Here is a 10,611-nt window from a genome sequence, read left to right as displayed (position 1 = left end):
CAAAATAATAAAACATAATATTATATTTTAAGACTAAGTCAACATAAGACCCACTGGGATCCTTATATGCAAATTAGTGGTCCCTGTTCCTCTTTGATCTTCATGCCTCTGCCTTAGATGATGTCCGAGATCCCTTCCAATTGTAAACTTCAAAGATCTACTAGTGACATCACCAGAGGAAGTCAAGGATTCTTTCTTGGTTTACACATTGCCAGGCCTTAGATCCTCACAGTTCCTAGTTTGGCAAATATTTTTAACCCATGTGAAAGAAAACAAAGAGGAAAAGCTCCATGTCAATAATATGCTTCTTAAGAGAGACCTGGCTCTCAGCAAAGCTGGGGCATTAGGTTTCCTTCCAACCTAAGACTACTGAGTGAGACTTTTCTCCCTTTTTTATACTCTAACATTAAATCATTCAAAATCTCACCCTACCAATCCTAGCTCTCAATGGGCAGGAGGCCCATCTGAGGATCAATGGGTTAGGGATCCATTCTGTGACAATGGGTGGAAATATATATTTTCTAGCAATGAGTGGGTGATCTCCTCTTGAAGAGTTGTCTAAGCTTCTTATTGAGTCTCAGTTGGCTGAGATGGCTTTCAAGATGACTTGTAAGCAATGTTCCAGGGTCAAGAGGTCGACTTCTTTCCAAGACCCCCACCCCCCACCACTCATAGTCCAGAATTGCCTTATATGGTTGATAAGCTTCCAGCTTACCTGATAAATCACACCTTATTGCAAATACTAGTTTATGAAAAAAGAGGAAGTAGCTAGATTTCATGCATAGTTTTAAATTTTTTCCTTATTCAAATAGAATCCCAATAATTCTTTTAATCCCATTACAATTCTGTTAATCACTAAGTAATCATAGTCCCAGTTTATTTACTTCCTTTAGCTATATATTGATTGATTATGATAACTGGGGTCTTATTTAAACAGATCAGGGCTCAGGGATTCTCTTTCTCTTCATTAGCCTCGCTTCTCTGGACATTCATGTACTTTTCACTTACAGAGACATCCAAATAGAGCCTTGGCATGATCTATTCTAGTAGGTCTGAGGAGCATTAACTGAGGTAGCTGAAACCTGCTCTCTCTCATTGTTTGGTAAGCACTAGTCATGCCACGATTACAGATATCATTCTATTTAATAAATACCAAAGCCCTGCTAAAAAAACAATTTATATAGGCTCAGAGAGATGACTATTAAATTTTTAGTGTTAGCATTTATACTTTGGACATCATCATCATCATCATCATCATCATAATAATAATAGCAGCTAACATTTATATAGAGCTTACTATGTGCCAGGCATATGTAAAATGCTTTAAAAACTCATTAAATCCTCAAAACAATCTTGGAAGGTAGGTGCTATTAATAACCTCATTTTACAAATGAGGAAATTGAGAAAAATGGAGGTTAAATGAGTTACTCAGGGTCACACAGCTAGTAAGTGTCAGATGCTAGATTTGAACTCAGGTTCGTTCTGACTATGGGTCTAGTGGCTCAAGCAACAAATAAAGCACTGATTTATCATTTTGTTGATCTTCTAAATTTAAGAATGTGATGGAGAAAATGTTAATAATGCAGACTTTAAAGTATGTTATGAGATTTTTCAGAAAGTTGGCTATTAAACATTTACCACCACAAACTTGCCTTTAGCCAACATGTAACAATTCAGAAATAAATGGCCACCAGAGAGGTGTTCTTCTGAGACTCCAGGAAAGCAATTTAGGATCATGAAGTCTTTTTTTTATCCCTTCTTCACTTTAGGACATTCTTCATTAACCTTCAATCCATAGATTTGGTTTAAAATATTTTCATAATTGCATTCCAATAAAATTGGTTTCCTTTGTAATCCTATGAATTTTATTTTATGCATTGCAAAGCATTACTCTGAGAAGGGGATCAGAGGCTTCACCAGGCTGCCAAAGGGGTAAGTCAAGGGTAGAAGGTTGAAAAATATTCATAAATCTCTTATTTCTTCTTCATCTTTTAAAAATCATGATTTTCCCTATAACCTGGGAAGGGGCTGTTGCATCCTAAGCCTCATTAAATCTTTGTAACTCATAGGGTCACAGGAAGGTGTGTTAATCACCTGCTACTAGACCTTCTTAGGTAGCTTCCAAACAGACTTCATTTCATAGGACACTTATGAGAATATTAAGAAAATGCCAAAAGGCACTGACTGGGGAGACAGTAACACTGGGTCCAAACTATTTCTTTTCATTCATTACCTGTGTGACCTTAATCAAGTCACTTAAACTTCCTAGGACTCATTATTTTCTTCATTATAAAAAATGAAGGGATTGAGCCAGGTCTAAGCTTTATGATCTTCAAGGTTCTTTCCAGGCATAACATCTTGTGATTTTCTATGAATTTCTGCCATTAGTTGGCAAGTCTTGTCTTCCCAGAGTAACCATTCCATAAATATTATTGAGCACTGTCTAGTGCCAGGAACTGTAGAAGGATGGGGAAGAAGAGAGGCTCAGAAATGCATAAGAGATCTTGGTTCTGTCCTCAGGGAGTTTACACAAAAAGAGAAGCAAATATATCTTTTAAAGTCCCTGTCTTGTACTTGGCAAGGTCAATAGATTATCAGAATCTCTTCTCTTACTATTTGCTATAGAGAGTTTAAAATTGATTTCTCATTGTCAAGACTTAAGAAGGAAAATCTCATTTAATTGTCCCAAACACATAAAAGAGAGGGGAATCTTTAGAAGAATACCAGCTACCCTTTTGCCTTAATACACTCTCCTTTAATAATTGAAAACTAACTTTACTGTGCTTATAAAATAGTTAAGTTTAATGAATGGAAACATTAAGAAGCTGTTAAGGACCCATTCCAGTGTTAGGAAAGAGAAGCAATATATCTTCTAGGATGGAATTGCTATTCCTCTGGCCTGAATAATTATTTGCCTACTTTTTTTTTTGGCCTTTTGCAGCTGGGCTCTGGCCTGAAAACCTGGAATAACTGAAAACTATACCAACATAATAGATTTTTGTCAACTTTGATGTTCTGTTTTGTTGGCTGTTCCCTGAGAAGAAATGTAAACTATTTTGATGCTATTGGAATGCCCTAGGAAAACATTCATGCTCTATTTTCTGCAAAAGGCAACAAGAATCAGTTCTCCTTCCTGAGAACAAAGCATCTTGGGTAATTGAAAAGAGGACGGTGTTGGAAATATCTTTTCGTTTGTGGGTTAATATGATTTAACTTAGTTTCATTGCAGGATAGTCACATGTAGGCAGATAAATATATCACAAACAACCTTAAGATCAAAGGTCTTGAAGCAAAAAGGAAATTCAGAGATTATCTAGCATTTATTGCAAATAAAGAAGACCCAGAGGAATTAGAATAATTTCCTAATGGTTGCATGGAAATAAGTGGCAAAAGAAGGACTTAATCAAGTCCATTGTTACTTTTATTCCACTGTTGGGTTCATTCTGGGACCTCCATTTTGTAGGGAAACCCAGAAAGATCTTCATTCTTCTGTTCCTGATTTCAAGACCATGCCCCTGCACTAGATACTTTCATGCTCTCTCCCCCCACCTTTTCTGCTTTTCATTTTCCTTGTAGGTATTTTCTTACATTCTAGTAAGTTCTTTGAGGGCAAGGACTGTATTGTCTTTCTTTACTGCTTCTATTTGCAACCCAAGTGCCTGGTACAGTGCTGGCACATAGTAAGCATTTAATAAATGCTTATTTTCTTCCTCCCTTTCTCCTTCCTCTCTCCATTCCACCCTTCCTTCTAACAATAATAATAATATGAATATTCCAGTACAAGTAAGTAAAGATTTAGTGCTTTAAAGAAGGAAAGAGTACAGGAAAGCTTCCTCCTTATTGGGTGAAACACTACATAAAGTAATAGATTTCAAATAAAGAGGACCTGAATATAAATTTCACCTCAAATATATAAAGTAATATGGTGGAGCGAAGGAACTAGAAATGGAGAATTGATTAGAATAGTCCCCAAAAGTGGAACTTGGAAGTTATATGCTGCTCTTGCAGCCAAGTCAGATTCCTAGGTCTGAATGAGTCAGTGTCACCTTCTGTAGGTTTATATGTCTTCTTTCTCCTTTCAGCATCCCAATCTGTAAAATAAAGATTATATAAGACATACAATACCTTTCTTCCATCTCCTCACATGGTTGCCATGAGGATGAGTGATCCAATATGTGATAATTCATTTAACCTTGAATTTGTACCTTGCTTTGGCTTCCTATAAATAAAAGTTGGCATTTTGATCTATCTTGAAGGAAGCTAGGCTCTTCTCTCACCTTTTCTCTCCATTCTCAAATCCCAATCCATGTATTAAAGTCTACAAGTAAAATCAAAGCCAACATACAATACTCTACCCAATTAGACTCCCCACCCCCCCAGAGTTTCTCAATTATTCCAAGTCATACACTTTTGCAGCATAGCCTTATGACCTGGCATTTCACTAAGAAATGATGGATGCTGCTGAAGCTTCAGTTCCATTTTACTCGACTCCCATCTTCCACCTTTTACTGACCACATTACTAACCTTTCTCTCTCCCAAAAGGTATTGGTTTTCTTTTCAAGGACTCTTGTTTTTTAAGGAATATATTTTTGTTTCTCCTTTGGATCTTCTAACAATATGGGCCAACAAAGCCTTTGATGCACTTTTTTTTTTTTTGCCAAGGATTAGAAATAGTAGAAAGAAAAGACTTTCAGTGAAGGTCAGTCATTGTTTTCTTGGAAATTGTTTGCACCTCAGGTCTTAGGCATCAATTTCTTTGTTTCTGATACATTTGAAAGGTTTTAAAAAATAAGCCGAATTGGTTTTTGTCTTCTGCCTCTGCTACAGGTCATCAACAAACAACCCTACTACTGAAACCACACATATACACTTGCCCCAGTTAAGTACTCATGCTCTCTGTTCTAACATGCACGGTCTAAATCGCAGGTACAGCCTCAGCTCTTGCTTCTGACAGAAGGCATAAGACATAGCTTTCATGAACTTGGATTAAAGTTTCTTTATAAATATTGCTTTGATAAATATTATGGACATCATTGTATAGACCTTTAAGCCACTATTTGACATGCCCCAGTAAATATGCTGTCACATACCTACTACATATTTTTAAAGGCTCACCTTAAAAAAATATAACCCTAACAATTCAATGCACAGAAGAGATTGAAAGTGGAATGCTGTCTTGGCAGTCAGAACATCTAGGGGTATATTTCCAAAAGAGACAATGACTCCCAGTGCAGGCTTGTGTTATGTAGTGCTTAGCACAGTGTCTGTCCCAGACTAGGTGCTTAATAAAGGCTTATTGACTTGCCTTCTCCATACCTGAATGTCCCCATCTACAAAATAAGCAAATTATAATAGAAAATTTGATAACTTTATAGTTACCAAGAGAATCATGGATAATTCCTTTACTCTTAAAATTTTATATTATTTGAGCATGCTATAAAGAGAAAATGTCTTTCCAATATTAGAGAAGCATTTTGAGTTCACCAGAAAACATGCTTCTAAAAAAAAAGATTGCTTTCCTTTAGATAAGAGAGTGTATGTATAGGCTTAATTGTATTCTATAAGAAGGAAAGCTCCCTGGTATCACAGACAGTGATAGACATCTCTAGCTGTTGACAGAATAATAAGCAATACTTCATGATCTAGGATAGTTAACTCAGTGGTTTCCATCACACTAATGAGACCAAGGCCACTGTCTGAACCACATAACTTCCTGGATAAGCAGCTCTATCCCTTTCGCCCACAACCAAACATGGGCAACACATTGATCTCTGAACTGCTATACAGGGTACCACAAAAATCTTAGTGTAGTTTTAGTCTGGCAAAACTTAAGAAGAGAGTGTGAATGATTCAGTGAAACCCCTTATCATTACCTTAAAAAATAGCTCACTGTCATCTGAAACTTCATAGTACTTTGTAGTTCTCTATTTATTTTCATGGACTGATTAGTACCTCCTGGGGAGCAAGAACTAAATCTTCCTTATCTTTGTGTCTCTTTCAGCCAGGTATGATAGTGTTCCACATACAATAGGGATTCATTCATTGTGAATTAGAATTAAATTGTGAGTACCCAAGCTCCTGATTTTGATCAAGTTTTCATATGCCAAAATAGCACATATTTAGGATAAAAAGATTTGAAATATCCTCACTATATTAACAAGGGAAATATGTCTTTTAAACTAACCTGATTATTGTATAATAGTCCATTTGTCACATATAATTGGAGGAGTAGGAGCACCAATCTCTCTTCCTCCACCACTTCATCATTAATTTGTAACGTGGTTCATTTGTTTGTCCAAACCTAGTCCATCTGTTTTTGTAATATTGGAAATTATTTGATTTTCTTTGAAATCATCTTAAAAGAGTAAAGCATTGCTTCTGAGAGTTATGAAATAATCTCAAAGGCAGCTGGAAATTCATTTATCACTTTAATGCAGGAAGATAAACAAGGGTATTGAACAAAGGCACTCCATCCTGCTGTAGCAGAATTATATTTGTGCTGAAACCATAGGTTTATTTGAGGAAGCTACAGAAATGGGAAGATTGATCTTGCTTTCAGCAGCTGCATTCTCAAATTTTCCTAAGAAGCACAGTACTCTTCACTTTCTGTATTTCTTCCCAAACCTGAAGAACTAAATTCTTCCAGGTACTAAAGTCTTTGTTGAGATTACCTTAGGCATGCCTAGAGGCTGCTAGGATACAATCAGTCTACTGGGATAGGAAAGCTGAACAGAAAAGGACTTACACACTCTGTAAAAAGTAATTTAGCTTTCCCACACAGGTTTACTTTCTTTGACTAATAAATTTCTGTAATCTGCCATCAGCACACTCCCTCCCCCAACCTCAGGGTTGACATGGATGGGTTTTGATTTGGGGACATCAGAAAAATAATCTCTCTGAGTCATTTTCCTTAACCCATAACTTCCTCTGAAAATCTCAAAATATAGCTCACCCAAGTTTTTACAGATATGAGTAAAATCATCCTTAGCTTCTGTGCAAGCATCTAGGAAACACTATATATTTCAAACACAGGAGAGTGTTAATTTAACCCCATAGTCAGTCAGTCAATAATCATTTATTTGTGCCAAAAATGATGCTAGGTGTTGTGTCTACAAAAAAAAAAGGCAAAAAATGGTCCCTATCTTCAAGGAACTCCCATTCACATTGAAGACATAAATAATTTTGTGTACTTATATATATAAACACATATATGTACATACATATGTATTACACAGGTTATATATATAAAATACATATATATAATATATATAGTGCAAATGAAAGAGAATCTCAGAGGAAAGGAATTAGCAGCTTGGAGTATGGGGAGAAGAATGGGCAAAAGTCTCCTATCTGAGGTGGGATTTAAGCTGTCTTAAAAGAAACCCAGGGATCCGGGTTGAGGTAAGGAAGGAGAATTTTTCAAGAATGGGAGAGAGCTAGTAAAAGGGCACAAGTTTCATAATGGGCTTTGGGAGAAGCAGCAAGTGGAACCAATAGAACATGGAGTACGTGCAGAGGTATAAAGGAAATGTAAGAAGCAGTTCTGTTATCAAGGGCTCTAAATAACAATGGGAATGTAATAACTGATCAGAATGGTACTATAGGGAGCTACTGGAGAGGTGTGACCCTGTGGCATGATCAGACTGGGGTCATGGGAGCATCATTTTGGTAGCTGAGTGGAGAAAATATTGGGGAGAGGCATGATAGAGAAAACAACAAAAAGACAATGATCCAAGTGGAAAGGTGCAAAAAGTCAGAGAAAGGGGCATGTTTGATAACTATAGTAAAAGTAAAAATGACAAGAATTGGCAATAGTTATGTAAAGTGAGGGTGAAAGAGGAGTCCAGAGTGACGCTGAGGTTTCAAACCTGATTTACTGGGAAGAAAATGCCCTCAATAGTAAAAGGGAATATTAGAAACGGCAAGAATTGGGGGAAAGAGGAGATAATGAGCTCTATTTTGAATATGTTGAGCCTAAAATGCCTATACAGCATATTTCCCTCAAAAAATGGCAACAACATCAATGTTTCATAGTAACTCATTAAAAATCAAAGCTAATTCTTCTTTTTTCCAGTGAAGCTCTCCTTTGTCCTAGAATCTCCATGGTCTTCAAGACCTATATCCACCCTGTGATCTATAATCTTGAAGAGAGGTAAAGTCTCTGGGGCTGCCAACTACTACCTCTTGGGTCATATGATTGCCCTTTCCACACCTACCATTACTGAGTCCTTTTTATGGCCTCCATCTCTGGAATTTAGGCAGAAGTGGATCTTGGTCACTGGAGCCTCTCAGGTCTTTGGTTAGTCTCATCCCTCTCTGATCTCTCCTATTAAATTCTGGCAAGTCTATCTATTCTCTTTCATAGGCCTTTAGAGCTGAAATATGTAGTAGTCTCAAACAAATCATCTAAAATCCTGAAATATAACAACTTATCCAATGTTTTGAAAGGCACCTGGCACAAAGTGGGTGCTTAATAAATACTTATTGGTTAATAGATCTTCAAGGAGGTATGACAAGTAGCCAGACTCAGGACACCTCACCAAAAATCAAAGGATTTCATCAGAATCCTGGTTGAGTTGTTGATGCTCCTATTCCTCAAAGATCCTATAATTCTACATTTTAGAGAGTGGATAGTAATTAAAATAGTAAACAACTAGCATTTATATGGCACTTTAAAGTTTGCAAGGCACTTTGAAAATATTATCTAATTTAATCCTCACCACCTTGTGAGGTAGGTGCTATTACTTATCTTCATTTTACAGTTAAAAAGAACTAAGGTGGGGGGCAGCTGGGTAGCTCAGTGGATTGAGAACCAGGCCTAGAGACGGGAGGTCCTAGGTTCAAATCTGGCTTCAGCCACTTCCTAGCTGTGTGACCCTGGGCAAGTCACTTGACCCCCATTGCCTAGCCCTTACCACTCTTCTGCCTTGGAGCCAATACACAGTATTGACTCCAAGACGGAAGGTAAGGGTTTAAAAAAAAAAAAAGAACTAAGGTGGATCATTTAAAGAGAATTGTCTGAGGTCACAGATATTGAATGTCAGAAGTGGCATTGAAATACAGGTCTTCCTGACTCCAGGTACTCTATCCACTATATCACTTAGCTACCTATATATAATAAAAGTCCAAAAGAGTGAATGTTCTTTTTCTTTAAACTCAGTTAATTGTTCAGGTTCTCTAGACCATTTTCTCTACACCTGTAAAATATTGAAATTTGACCATCTTAAAGACATGATTCCCCATTCCTATTATTTCTCCTAAACTTTTGCATGTATGTTTTTGTGATCTTTTATTATAGTAATTTAATCAATTAATATAATCAAGTATTCATATCAGAGGACAGTAGTCATACAAATTATTATAAACACTAGTGTCAATTTAATTGAACAAATATTTGTTTAAAAAAACCCATTTACCAATCTCCGTGCTGAGCATCTAGGGATATACAAATTTTAGATACAACATAGTCCCAGACCTCTTAGGATTTATCATGTAGTACTAGAAAGGACACATTATACAAATAGCTATAACATGAAAAAAAAATCCTAAATTCATGAGAAGTCAAAGGGAAGTGTTACAGCTAATACTGGTGGCTAGAGGAGCCAAAGAATGCTTCCTGAATTAGGTATCATTGAATTTTGACTTTAAATTAGTTAGAAACTGGTGCATTGTGTTATTATGGAAGATAGTCTAGGTCTAGAAAATTATGTGCATTTGGAGTATAGACAGTGGAACAGGAGGGGTCCACATAAGTTTAGAGTATAAACCATGGAGGAGTCCAGTTTAGAACACAGGGAACTACTGAAAGGTATCAAGCAGAGTAGTCATACAAAATTTTATGCACAAGGAAGATAAGTGATACAAAAGAGAATTAGAAAGGGAAGGAAAGGAGGCAAGTAGACCTATTAAGAGACTATGAATTCTGTCTCTGCTTCTTACTACATCTGTGACCTTATGAAACTCATTCCCCCACACTTATCAGTTTACTCATTCAAAAAATGTGGGGATTATACTAGTTAATCCCAAGGGTCCCTTGCAACTTTGTATCTTGATTTTATGGCCCTATTTAGCCTTGGTTTGGGATTTTCTTTCTGGATTTTTATTTGAATGAGGACATATCTGACCCTTTGAGAACTGACAACATTGTAATTAAAATGATAAAGTCACAATTTAAAGGCTTGACCTGGAAAAGAGTGAGAAAATGTCTTAGTTTTCCCATTTAAGTCCCCTTGCTGCTCTTTTATGTTCCCCACTCCTAGTAAGGGGGAGAAGTCTAGACTCTTCTAAGACATCTGCCTTAGTTCACTTTAAGTCAGAGTTTAAGAAAGGGCTTCTGTAAAAGTTAAAATTAAAACTCAATAATAATATTATATTTAGGAGATTTATTAATGATCATTAGAAATCAAGGAATAAAGAAGATACAAAATAAAGACCACATGCCCATGGCTGGTTAGCCATTTTTAGCCATCCCCACTCACCACCATCACTGCTGATTCTATATACTAGAAGAGGAACCTCCAAAGCCCCTGCCCTTTATCCTCTGTCTACATGAAGTACAGAATGACGGGAAGTCAGTGGGATCTTGGGATATGTAGTTCTTTTTTTAAGGT

Source organism: Monodelphis domestica, chromosome 4, assembly GCF_027887165.1.
Source record: "Monodelphis domestica isolate mMonDom1 chromosome 4, mMonDom1.pri, whole genome shotgun sequence".
Classification (NCBI taxonomy): Eukaryota; Metazoa; Chordata; class Mammalia; order Didelphimorphia; family Didelphidae; genus Monodelphis; species Monodelphis domestica.
This window is presented reverse-complemented; position numbering follows the sequence as displayed.